General features: G+C 38.1%; 1 protein-coding gene across 1 annotated transcript in view; it reads left to right on the top strand.

The window, feature by feature from the left end:
* LOC101846762 (protein argonaute-1) overlaps window positions 1-2151 on the top strand; it is a 54306-nt gene extending 52155 nt beyond the window's left edge. Inside the window, exon 23 of the mRNA XM_013087288.2 lies at window positions 31-2151. The gene's annotated coding sequence lies outside the window, so the exon portion shown is untranslated. The remainder of the gene's footprint in view (window positions 1-30) is intronic.
* The last annotated feature ends 10974 nt before the right edge of the window (window positions 2152-13125 follow it).

The following is a 13125-nucleotide window of genomic DNA, read 5'->3' as shown; positions in this document are numbered from 1 at the left end:
CCCCCCCACTCTCTCTCTTTGTATTTGCAGGAAGTGATCAACACAATGCCCTGAAAGTAACACAAGAGATGTTCATGAGGGTGGGAAAGACATACTTCTGCATCCCTTCTCTGACAAGACTGACCTTGGCTCCTGCTGGAAGGGCACAGAGCTGGAAGTGCTGTGCGTGTATGCAGATTGATGCATATGTATCATGTGCAACTGAGAGTGACGTGCATATCTTCTGCTTAGTGTAAGACTGCCCCACTCGCCATTTTGAAAAGCAGTTGATATATGTGAGAATGATATATATATATATATATGTGTATATCGTGTGCAACTGAAAGTGATATGCCTATGTGAGGGTAATGTATACGTATCATGTTTAACTGAGAGTGACATACATATCGACTGCTCAGTGTAAGACTGCCGCCCCCCATGCCATTTTGAAAAATAGTCAATATATGCAGAGTGATGTATATATCTCTGTCATGTGCAACAGAAAGTGTTGCACATATTTGGGAGTGATGTATGTGCATCATGTGCAATTAAAAGTGATGTATATATATATATGTATACTGTGTGCAACTAAAAGTGATGTGCCTATTTGGGAGCGGTGTTTGTGTATATCGTGTGCAATTGAAAGTGATGTGCATTTTAAGGAGTACCGTATGTGCATCATGAGCAACTGAGTGTGATATAATGCATATGTGGGAGCAATGTATGTGTATCGTTGGCAACTTTTCTCCACTAATGCTTGATGGGTCTTGGGGGACTTCTTGGACTGAACTGGCCCAGGAGACAAAGCTGCGAGGGACACTCTCGGATCTCCACAACATCACTTACATCTATCAAAACCCCAAACAATCAGATAAAGGAGAAGAGACATTGTAAATTTCAGTTACATATCCCCTACTCGAAAGAAGGGTGCTTGCGCTTTGCGATTAAAAAAATTTCTCTGTCAGATCTATTAACATTCCGAAACTTTCTCAGCTTCCTGTTTGACATTTTTCTTTCGTGTGTCTGATCTGTGCATTGGTTTTTTGGCTCGACGTAACTCTGTAACTGGGATATATATATATACACACTTCCCATTCCTGGTGTTAATTTGCTGGCTTGAAGTCATTGAACATGTCTTTCTTTCAGTGCCACTCTTTTTTTTTTCTTTTTTTTTTTTGAGCCTGTGAAAGATGCAAGCATGTTCCCTGCTAGAGAAGTGTGGATCAGTGCGCTTACTAGCCTGAACGGTATTGCCCACTAGTAGGCAAGTTACAAGTTGTGGTAATGCTAGGGGATCACCAGAGCAGTGAGAGGAGTGGGCGGTAGGAAAATGCTAGCCTCTTAAAGGTAGCACAAGTAGGCACCTGACTTTGCTGTCGTTGTTGATTGTTGTTGTTGTTGTTGTTGTTAATCCAATAGCCTTAGAGTATGTGCCCTTCGGCACAACCACCGTTGTGTTGGAAAAAGGTGGAGGTCTTAAACATTTGCTCTTTGCTGCAGTATAGGGTGCAGCTATTATTATTTTTTCTAATTCACAACTGCTGGCGAATAATGAATGGCTTTCCAAAAGTATGGACTGAAGAAAAGATTTGTGAGTCTTGGCTGCTCAGTTCATTCAAGGTTAGAGCGTCGTACATCGACAAAAGAAAAAACTTTCTGGAAGATTTTTGCAGCTATATCAACAACAGTAAATTTATGAAAGTCATCAGGCAAAAGTAGGAGTTCCACGGTCCTTTGTTGTTCTGGTTTTTCCTTGTGATATTGCTTTGGTCCAATGATGTACTGGGGTCTTAATAAACTATTATTGTGCGTGCAAGTAGGATGGGTCAAAGCTACCCTTGATTTTTTAAAGGATTTGCATTTATTGATTTTCTTTATTATAGTTGAGGTGGTTAAAGGAACCCACTGGGAGATAAGATATGATAAGAGGTCTACTTCTTTCCTGTTCATCTTTCTTTATGCATGTTTTCTTGCTTTTTTTCCCCTCAACACTACATGTCCATCCTCATATCAATTTCCTTTTTGAACTACAGATACGGTTACTGGCGTCTGTGCTGCAGCGGTTAACCCTATTCGTACATCGTCTTTTACTTCTATCATATCCGTACGATGTGGGGAACTCAGTGCCACCACTTTCCAAAGAGGAAATTTACTCATTAATCCGATCCGTACCCTTTGCATAGCAGTTTGTCAAAATGATTTTTTGAGAAATGCTGGAAGTTTCAAAGAGATTTTCACTCTAGAAGCATTCTAAAATATGAAGAATACAACCCCTGGGGTACGAAATTACCCCTAGCATACGGATAGGGTTAACCGCTTCCTCATTGCATGCAGCAGACCCGAGTTCAGTTCTCGTGAAGGGAGATTTTTTTTATTGTGTGTCTCAGTTTTTCTACTGGGACGTTTGTATCCCTCTCAGGCTCTGTTTGCCGTGACAGGCAGATTTGAAGCCCATCTCTTCAATGATCTAAATTGTAAAACGCCTTCAATATTATTACGTGAGTGGTTTGAGGGTGCTCTAGTGTGGTTTGCTCCTTCTTTCCTAAAAAAAGTCTATCTTCTCTATCTCCCCTCCTTTTTCGTGTTTGTTACTCTCTTGTAACACTTCTAGTCTTCGGCACTTTTATGACCTTATTGTGTTGTTACTCTCTTGTAACACTTCTAGTCTTCGGCACTTTTATGACCTTATTGTGTTGCAAGTGCCGTAAAACTCTTACGAAAACTAAAACTCAATAATTTTTTTTTTTTTTTTTTTTTAAATCGAGAAGGTCAACATTGACTTGTTAATCTCTGAATGTGTCAACAAGTATGACTGAGGTGTCTTCACTTCTATTTTCAAACTGACAGCTGTCATATGAAGTCTTTTCTGTTTTTATAAGAGAATTTTGTTGTGAAACTAATGGTAGTTCTTGCAAGGAATATGCTGAAGTTGTTTAACTTTAACCCTGTTTTGCAAGGTGAACAAAAAAATTTGGGAGTTTCCCATTTATCTTCTCACAACAACGACAGACTTTATGTTGGTTCATTTTCCTGATCTACGATCTGCGGAAACTTTAGCCCCCACCATACATGATGCGTATCGACCGATTAGTGTGAGACTCTTGTCATACGCCATTTTCAAAAGTGATGTATGACAGAGTTGTACACTGGGCTATTGATGTAATGTTATTGTTACATTATACATGATATATATATATAATATATATATATGTGTATGCTGACGAAATGAGTAGCTTCTCCGGTTCGAGCCCTTTGGAAATAGATACATTATTTTTATAGCTGAAGTTTTTACAATTTAAAAGTATGAAAAGAAGAATATATGGCATCGATCACAATGGAAAATCTAAAAACGTGACCCATGAGTCGATTTTTGGCCAATATCTCCATTTGTGGATTGCGAGAAGTTATTCATTTTGTCAGTACACCTCACACACACACACACACACACACACACACACACACACACACACACACACACACACACACACACACACACACACACACACATATATATATAATAAATACATATTGTCAATGACTTTCAATGTTGTAGTATATCAAAATTGGGAAAAAATGAAAATTTACGGGGCTGTGTTGCAGAGTTTGATGAGGCGCATCAGTCGGTTCAAGCTGGATTCCTTTTTATGAAATAGCAACGGATTTAGACGAAGTTAACGTTTTTGTTTTAAGACCACAAAGCACAGCTGATTAAAACCTGTAAATTCTTTGCCATATCGACAGACCGAAGGGCTGGAACCCAAATGGCCGCTGGATCGGAAAAGTAAAGTAACGTTTTAAGATAACATCATGAAAGAAATATATACCATAGTTTTGTTTTTTTTGCTTCTTCAGACGACCGTGTGTTTTGACATACAGAAAAGATGAATGATGGTGACAATATGTACCTGCATGCAAATGATAAATTACATACTGTCGAGCTTGTCCGAGATGACCACCCATTGGCCAGGAGAAAAGTGGCCACCGAGATGTGTGGTCTTCTTAAACAGTGTCTTTTTTGGGGGGGGGACTGGGAAGTGGTCACTACTGGTCACTTTTACAGGTGGTTGTCTTGGACAATTTTGAATATATATAGATATGATATATAGAACATATTTGGTCGCTTTTAATCACAAGGGGGCTATCCAAAAAAATGCCGCTTTGAGAAAATCGAAGGTAAAGTTTTTGGACCCTTGTTCAGTTTCTTTAAGAGACGAGAAGAGTTTTCTCTATAACCGAACAAATATACTATATACGCATTAATGAAACCAAACTTCTCCTATAGGTAGAGCAATACCCTCTTTTGGTGGAGGTCAAGACTTCTGGAAATCCCCCCAAGATCTGGGTTAGCCTGCTTGTCCTTAAAAGCCACCATTTGAACTTCTGCGGTCAGATATACCTGTCTCTAGTACTTTGTGAGTACTCTCCTACTTTATCCTGAACAATTTTTTATCTTTGTTTTGTTACAGAGTTGTTAAATTGTTTAGCAGACTGTGTTCTAAGCTGGATGATTACTATGCATTTGTTCAAATTGTGTTTGAGAGGTAAAGTTTTTGTTTTAATGTAATGAACGGTTTGTTTTAGCGGTAACTTTTGGTGTTGGTCGCTTGGACCTGCTTTAGTGTTGTGAGAACAATAGCAGTAGTAATTATGCGAGATTTTATTTTGCACTCATTATTGTTGTTGGTAACAGAAATTCATACAGTTGACGAGTACAGTGGAGTCCACTTACACCAAACATAGTCAATCTGAAAACACTGATAAACAAAAGGAAAATAGAATCCTCAATTTTTATTAAAAAATTTTCTTTTTCTCTATTTGAGCAAACTCTCTAACTTGAAAACATGGCTAATCCCCCAAAAATCTGGCGGTGCTGTTGATTTCGGTTAAAAGCGTACTCCACTGTACTTGGCTCTTCTTAAGCTTTTCACTGCCGAATTCTTTCTGTGCTTTCCTGTATGCGGAGCACGCATGAGCTGCCATTGTCCTGACTTTGTCCAAGTTGAGAGGTTAGTTCAACTGACATGATAAAACATACGGTCGAAATTGTCCAAGGGGGCCATCTATTGTCCAGGAGAAAAATAGTTGTTTTGGCTATCCCCGTTGTTTTATGCAAGAAAAATTCTGAAATTAGGCAAACTGAGCCCAAAAATGTGAAATTATGCGATTCTGTTAATTTTAACAAAGAATGATAAAGGAAAATTATGAAAAATTATGCAGAAAATGATCAAATTTTGCTAAATTGTGCAGGGTGCATAAAACCAGGGGGACAGTCTTAGACAGGTGAACGTCTCATCCACTGTCTTTCTAATGTAAAAATATACGCAAGGGAGGAAATGGGAAGTGGTTGTTTGTACAGGTGATCGTCTTTTATGTAGGTGGGCCTTAGAAAAGATTAGACTGCACTTTGAATTTTTAATTCATTGAAAACTGAGATTTTAGATAGGATTTAGTTTTCAAAAACAGACTTGTTGGGTAATGAGAACTTTGTGACATATTGACGCTTCTGTTTTACAACAGTTTTTTGCTCTCCTTTAGAATGCTGTGTCTGGCAGTTTTGATATTTACAATTTACAACGGTGATTTGGGGAAGTGAGGAAAAAAAGGGTGTCCTTTTTTGAGGGAAAAATAGATGTTCTGTTTCCTATATAATACTGTATCTGGCAATTATGATATAATATTTGCAATTTACAATGATGATTAGGGGAAGTGAGGGAAAGGTAGATGTTTTGTTTCTCCACTGGCTGAAACCTGATTTAGATACATGTCTTGTTCAAGCCCGGCGCTGTTTTGTTGTACACTGTGAGGCAGAATAGAATGATCAGGGATTGGGTATTTTGTTTGGAAATTTTTATTTTCAGTTTTGTCATCAAAATGAAGGATGATATTATAGTTTGAAGAAGTGTTAATTACTTGCAAGTATTTTACTTATAATTTCCTCAGTCATTTTCTCCCCCATCTTCTTGAGTATGATTAGGGGGGAGGGGGGGGGGATGGTCATTGTTTAGGAGCAAGGCCAACAGCTCAGCCTCCTACAGCCATCGCTTAGAATCCTTCCTTCTTTTGTGTCTTGAATGGTTTGTCTCTCAAAACCTTTAATAATAATAAATAGCATTTGTTATGAGTAGCTTTTGTATAGCGCATATCCCTGCTCGACAGCAAGCTTTATGCGCTTTACACACTATATTATTACCCTAGCAGACCCTTAGAACACTCTGAAACATTCTCAGCTTCCCGTGAAGCATACTGTGCAAACGGCGGATTAAGCGTTCAAACACTAACAAACTGACAAGATCTGTTACTGTCTATAGCTGGGTACCCATTCCCACCTGGGTGAAGTGTGGAAGATGCGTGTAAAGTGCCTTTCCCAAGGACACAACGTCGGGCCCCTGACAGGATTCTAACCCATGACCTTACGATTGCAAGTCTGAGATCCTAACCTTAATTCACAGACGCATCCCCATAGCAACGGGTGCTTTGAGTTGTAGTGTTTACCTCAGCCTCAATTAAGACAGTTGTCACATTCGGGCGATTTTTCAAATCTATCGACTTCGGACAATTATTACAAATGTTCAGTTCAACATTCAGAAATTCTACTTGTTGCAAAACAACCATTGCAAGTCTGATATGTACATATATATGTCAGTTTGGTCAGGTTGTTAGTTTTTAATTAGACCAGTACTCTCAAATGTGATGTGAAGTGACTGTTTGTCTAGAAATGCCCTTGTCGTCTTTTTTTAATGCATTTGCTTATGTGCAATTTGGTTGTGCTTGTCTTTGACTATGGAGCTTTGTTCACCTTTTCCGTTTATGGTCGGACCTTACACAGTCCGTGCCAAATTAACTACAATTGTGAAATACATACAAGGAAGGAAATGGGAAGTGGCCTTTTGTACAGGTGAATGTCTCATACAGCCGGCTGTCAGCGGGTTGGATTGTATTTTTTCTTAAACTTTTTTTGTTTTGTTATATAAAAAAGAAACCTAGTAAGCTTACCATTAATCATGAGAGTGATAGATCTATTGTATAGACTTGCTGGTCTATCTGTGCGATGTAGTGTATCCGGCATTGTAACAGCGTCCACTGAGAGTGAGAGAGTGGGCGGTTGGCGGGTGCTCTGGTGTGATTTGCTTCTTCTTTCCTTTCAAACATCTATCGTCTTTTATCTCCCCTCCTTCTTTTTTGTGTTTGTTATTCTCTTGTAACACCTCTAATCTTCAGCACTTATACGACCTTATTGTGTTGCAAGTGCCGTAAAATACTTACTAAAACTAAAAAAAAGAGTGAGAGAGCGAACAAAATCCTGTGTCGATGATGTTTATATGGGTGCTATCATTTCATCATTTTTGCTTTGGTATGTTTTGGGAATGATTGTAATCCTTCCAGGTCTTGCAGCGTGTGAGTGTGAGCAGAAGTTTGACATTCCTCTTCACAGTGCTACCAAAGTTTGTCTGTTTACACTTGTCTGTTTATCTTTTTCATTCTGTCTGTCTGTCTGTCGGTCGGTCGGTCTGTCTGTCTGTCTCTGTCTGTCTGTCTGTTTCTCTATCTGTCTCTCTGTCTCTCTCTCTTTCTCTCTCTCTCTCACTCTCTCTCTCTGTCTCTCTTGCATTCTCCCTTCTTCCCTTTCTCCCTCCCTTCCCTCCCCCTCTTCCTCATCCTCTTGTCTACCCATGTGCTTTTTACATTTGTGAAGCGTGCTGACAAAATGACTTACTTCTCGGATTCAAGCCTTTTGGAAATAGATACATCACGCTTATAGGAGAAGTTTTAACAGGTTATAATTAATGCAACTATAAAAGGCATGTTATAGTTAAAAAATATGACATCAACAGAAAATCTACCAATTTGACCCAAGTGTCAGTTTTCGGCCAATATCTCCATTTGAGGATTGCGAGAAGTAACTCAATTTGTCAGCACGTCTCACATATATCATGATTTTAAAAATTTACAGGTGAGGAAAAAAATCGTATTTTTTAAGCTTTACAGTACAGGCAACTTCAAATTTCTCTTTCATTTTTGAAGATAAAGATAATTGTGCCACGACCAGTGGAATCAGGCGCTCTTCAATTTTTGGGCATATGGAGTTATGGGTATCATCTTAAAGGTTATTCATTTGCCTTGCTTTTGATGAGAAAAATATCCTTTTATCTTAAATAGAAGTTGAGATATGTACGATTGAAGGAGGTGGGGTCTCCCAGTTTCAGAAGTAAAATTAATGAGAAAATGGCTGCTAAAATTTGGTGACTTCCATAGTTTGAGTCCTTGGAAACTGCAAATTCACATTTTTTGTGCCTTTAATCAATGTTTTTCCATAAAATCCACACATAAAAGTGTTTTTGAATTGACATACAAGTTGCTTAGCCAAAAAAACTAAAATTTTGGGAAAAAATGCCCAAACTGACCGAAAAATGCAGATTTCGCGGGTTCCTCCTTACTGCTGTCTTTCTGCCACACCCCTGATCTTCTGGTAGGAAAGATTTTCACCTAGCCTTCTCGGACAAGGGCGAAAAGTCTCGGAGGGCCCGTGTGCAAGTTGCGCGCTTTAAAGATCCCTTGGTGGTCTAAAATCGATAAGAGTAGGCTTCGGACGTCACCCGGGCAAAATTCAAAATTTCCTACCAACTGAAGATATTAGGTGTGTCCTGCGCGCTCATATGACCTTATGCAGTTGCGAGCGCTGTGAAACACTTTACATAAACAAAAACAGTTAGGATGGGTTGTTGGCAGTAGCTCTTTTGTGATTAGGTCTTTCTTTGTGGGTGGTTGGTGGGTGCTCTGGTGTGGTTTGCTCCTTCTTTCCTATCAAACACCTATCGTCCTTATCTCCCCTTCTTCTTTTTTATGTTTGTTCCTCTCTTGTAACACCTTAATCTTCTGGGAGCGCCGTAAACCTCTACAAAAACAAAATAGGTCTTTCGTTCCTATCAAACGTCTGTTAGTTGTAGGTATCTTTCCTCCCCTTTCTTATCTTTGTGCATTACTCTCCAGTAACACCTCTAATCTTGAGCACGTATATGACCTGTTTGTGTTGATTAAACTTGAACCAATACTTTAAAAAAAAAAAAAATCCTATTTGGTATCTCAAGAAGAAAATGCTGCTGGTGCCAGAATTATGATATGCAAGTTTTACTCTTTGCCGATGTCTTGTGTGAAGCACTTATTTATTTTTCTGCTAATCTAGTCAAAGAATGCTTTTTGGGCTTGTTGAATAAATGTACAGTATTGAATGTGACATCAAACATATACAATGCTGTACAACGCGTCATTATCTTAATCTTTAAAAAAAACAACTTTTGTACAGTCTTAAACGCTCATCATAGTAATCATAGCGAACACACATACAGTGGAAACCATATATATATAACAGGCCTGGTAATACCAGGGATCCGGTAATAACAAGGATTTTTAAAATTCCCGTTTTTTCCTACTGTTTGTCTCTATTAAAAGTTATCGGCAATAACAGGGCCTCATCGGAGCCCAACCGGTTATAGCAGGGACAAAGGCTCGTTAACGATGTGTAAAAAGTAAGAGATAGAGTGAGAGAGACACAGTGATGGAGCAAGCCCACCCAAGCCATGCCACTGCAAGCACACACAGCGGGTGAAGCGAGAGAAGGCTGCGGTATGCTGCAGACTTCTACTCGAACACGTAATGTGTCATGGGCAGGCCTGCCACATGGCCAAAACCCCTGTTCGTGGGTACTTGTGGCAAGGGAAACTACCCATGAATAAGTACTGCTGGATTAGTCCACAAATGCTTACTTCCCTTGCATTTCTGATTTAACAGGAATCAGATATAATAAGAGGACCTTTTCTCTGGTCCCACCATCCCTGTTATATCAAGTTTCCACTGTAGTAAGTAAGCAGATTTTCATGCCGTGAATACTTTCTTATACACTATGTGTTTGTTTGTATTTAACTCATGAGTATTGTGGGTGGTTGGAGGGTGTTCTGGTGTGCTATGCTTCTTCCTTCCAGTCACTACTATCAGGCATCTGTCGTCCTTATCTCTCCTCTTTCTTTTCTTTTTGTTTAACTTTCTAGCAGCACCTCTAATGTCCAGGGCTGATTTGACCTAATTGTGTTGCAAGTGCTCTAAAATTCATACGAAACTAAACTAAAACACGGTCATAGCAAAATTCGTAAATTGCGAAAAGATTTCCCTTCCCTCAGATTTCACTATGTTGGGGCTAGACTGTACTGTACATGCACGTATGTTTTAAATGTAATGACATTTGGGTTAAGTTATGCATTTTGTTGTAGTCAAAGAGGCGGCATGGAAACATTTACACAAGTTCAGTTGGGCACAGATAACATGAACACAGGGGACTGGGAATCACGGATAGCTCGCACAATTAATTACCCATTCCCTGACATATGATGACTCTTTAATTCTTCGTAATCAGTTAATCTGAATTCTAGACGTGTGTGGAACACATAATTTGTCTATCGCGGAGATGTTTGAGCTGTCCATGCCCGGCTGTTATGTCTTGAAGCATCTTCTCAGATCTCACCTCATTTCTAATAACGTGTAGTTATTTATGCAGCTTTCCATTTTATATTATTTTCAATTTATGTTGTCCATTTTATATATTCAATTTATGTACTTGTATTCAGTTTTTGTTTAGCTTAGCGTATGTTATAATCGTTGTGACTGTACATAAATATATATGCATACGTGTGTGTGATTCTACCTTTGGTGATTACGTACGTTTATGCATACGTTTGATTCCATCTTTTATTTTTATACATTGTACACCTATTTTTTAAATTTTTGCTTTGAGTCATGTAGGAGAGAGTCCATTTTATTTGTCCATCGAAAATATTTGTGTGAAGTTTCTTAATATATGCATTTGTGATACTGATAGTGAAAGCATTGACAAAGTATCCATGTCCAAAACCATCATACTGCGCCATTATATAATAATACACATACATACATAAAATACACAAAGTGGAATCCGCTTAAACTAAACGCTGTTAATCAGAAAATCAAATCCCCAATTATTTTTTTTTCTATTTGAGCAATCCTTCTATTTGAAAACATGGATCGGATAAACTAAGCAAAATCGGGCTGTCCTGGAGATTTCTGTTTTGACGGAGTTCGCTTTATGTGCATGCTGAAATGAAGTTTAAATTTGGTGAAACTATAGACATTTGTGAGGCAGCGTGGTGAAACAGGGGCTCGTCAAGATAATGAAAGTGAAGAAACTTACACTTTTCCGCCGGTTTGGCAATTTTAGAAATTGAAATTGTGTTTTTTAGCTCAACGCATTCTATGTCCTTTTAAGAACCCATTTAAGTGTGAATTATATTGAAAAATGTTTATTAAAGGCATAAAAATGTAAATTGTCGGTTTCCATGGACTCTGAGGCTTTGTAAATAACTAAACTTTGGGGGCCATTTTCTCACTAATTTTACCTCTGTAACCAGGCGACCCCACCTCATTCAATCGCAAATATCTTGACATGTTTTCAAGATAAATTAGTAATTCTTTCATCGAAAGCAAGAAAAGTGACCAAGCTTTAAGGTGATACCAATAACTCCCCATGCCCAAGAATTGACGAAAAAGAATTGACGAGCGCCTGGTTCCACCACGTCGTGACACATATAGTAGCTATAATAGAAATAAAACCATATTTATGTGTTTGTGCGATAGGTAGAAAGTACTCTCTGTTCAAAACCGGGTTTTATTCATTCATCCTGGGTCATTCTAGACTCATGTTATATTGAATATTGAAAGCTGAACTGCAAAAAGCTATTTATATATATATATATATATATTATTATATATAATAGCTCTGCGAGCAAGTCATTGTTTTTCTTTTAGTATTATTGTACTGTGAACATTTTTCCAATTTTAACTGTGTATTATTATCACCCCACCGATCTTTCGAGATCCATGAAGGTATTAATAATGAAAAGGTTACATTGCAAAAACTATATCATGTACACAAATGATATGTATATGTTATAATAAAGTTGTTCTTATGTATGTGATACCATTAAAGATTTTCTTGACCAAAACTATTTATTGTTTATTTTGTCATGGATGGTTTGTGGGTGCTCTGGTGTGGTTTGATCCTTCTTTCCCATCAATCAACTTTCATCTTTATCTCTCCTTCTACTTTTCTTTGTATGTTACTACTCTCTAGTAACACCACAGACAGGCAGCCTGCCTCCCAAATTGTATTGATTGGGGCGTAAAACTTCTCCAAATTACAATCACATTTTAGCGTGAATCTTTAAGTTGCGCGGAACTGCCAAATTTCCAAAAGGCGTACCTTCAGCTCAGTTAATTACATACTGTACCGCAATGAAGTTCCTCCTATTTTTTTTATCAATAATATTTCATGCTAATCTCATGCAATACCACTGCGTTTGCAGTAACAATGTTAAAAGTTCTACCTTGGTCCGAATCATCACCATCAAATGATCTTTTTTTTTTATTTGAGTTGTTCCTGTCAATTATTTTTTGAGTTTTTTTCCTAGGTTCCTGTGGGTGATTGGAGGGTGTTCTGGTGTGATTTGCTCCTTCTTTTCTATCAAAATCTATTGTCCTTATAATATCGTGTCCTATTTTTCTTTGTATTTTGTGCTGGTCTCTAGCAATACCTTTGATTTTCGGCACATAGTATGACCTATATGTGTTGTAAGTGCCGTGAAACTCTTACTGAAACTAAATATTGGGCTCTCTGCTCTCTTGGTTTGGACATTTATTTTGTAGATTCCACTACAGATTTGAAAAAGATATTCTGTACCAAACTGCCTCATATTCATGACCAAAAAAAAATACCCTAACAAAACCCAAAACATTTTTTATTTAACTTTATGAACCAATTATCATATTGGAAGGTGAATCTCTCTGGGTGAATTAATAAGTCATTGTCTCTGGGGGATACCAGGTATCGCTGCGGGGCTTATTCGTAATATCAGACACAATTAAGCCTTCAGACAGATAGTTATTCAAATAATAGCCTATGACACACGGGAAAAAAGGGACAACGCAATATGAACCCAACTACTTTGGCAATGGAGTTCACTTTACGGATTAATAGATGTCTCCTGTTCAAATATATATGAAAATTGAAACCCAAGTGTAGAACTCTGTGAACCCAACAAAGATCGTACCCTTTCGATACCTTTT

The sequence above is a fragment of the Aplysia californica genome, unplaced genomic scaffold, assembly GCF_000002075.1.
Source record: "Aplysia californica isolate F4 #8 unplaced genomic scaffold, AplCal3.0 scaffold00570, whole genome shotgun sequence".
Taxonomy (NCBI): Eukaryota; Metazoa; Mollusca; class Gastropoda; order Aplysiida; family Aplysiidae; genus Aplysia; species Aplysia californica.
This window is presented reverse-complemented; position numbering and strand designations above follow the sequence as displayed.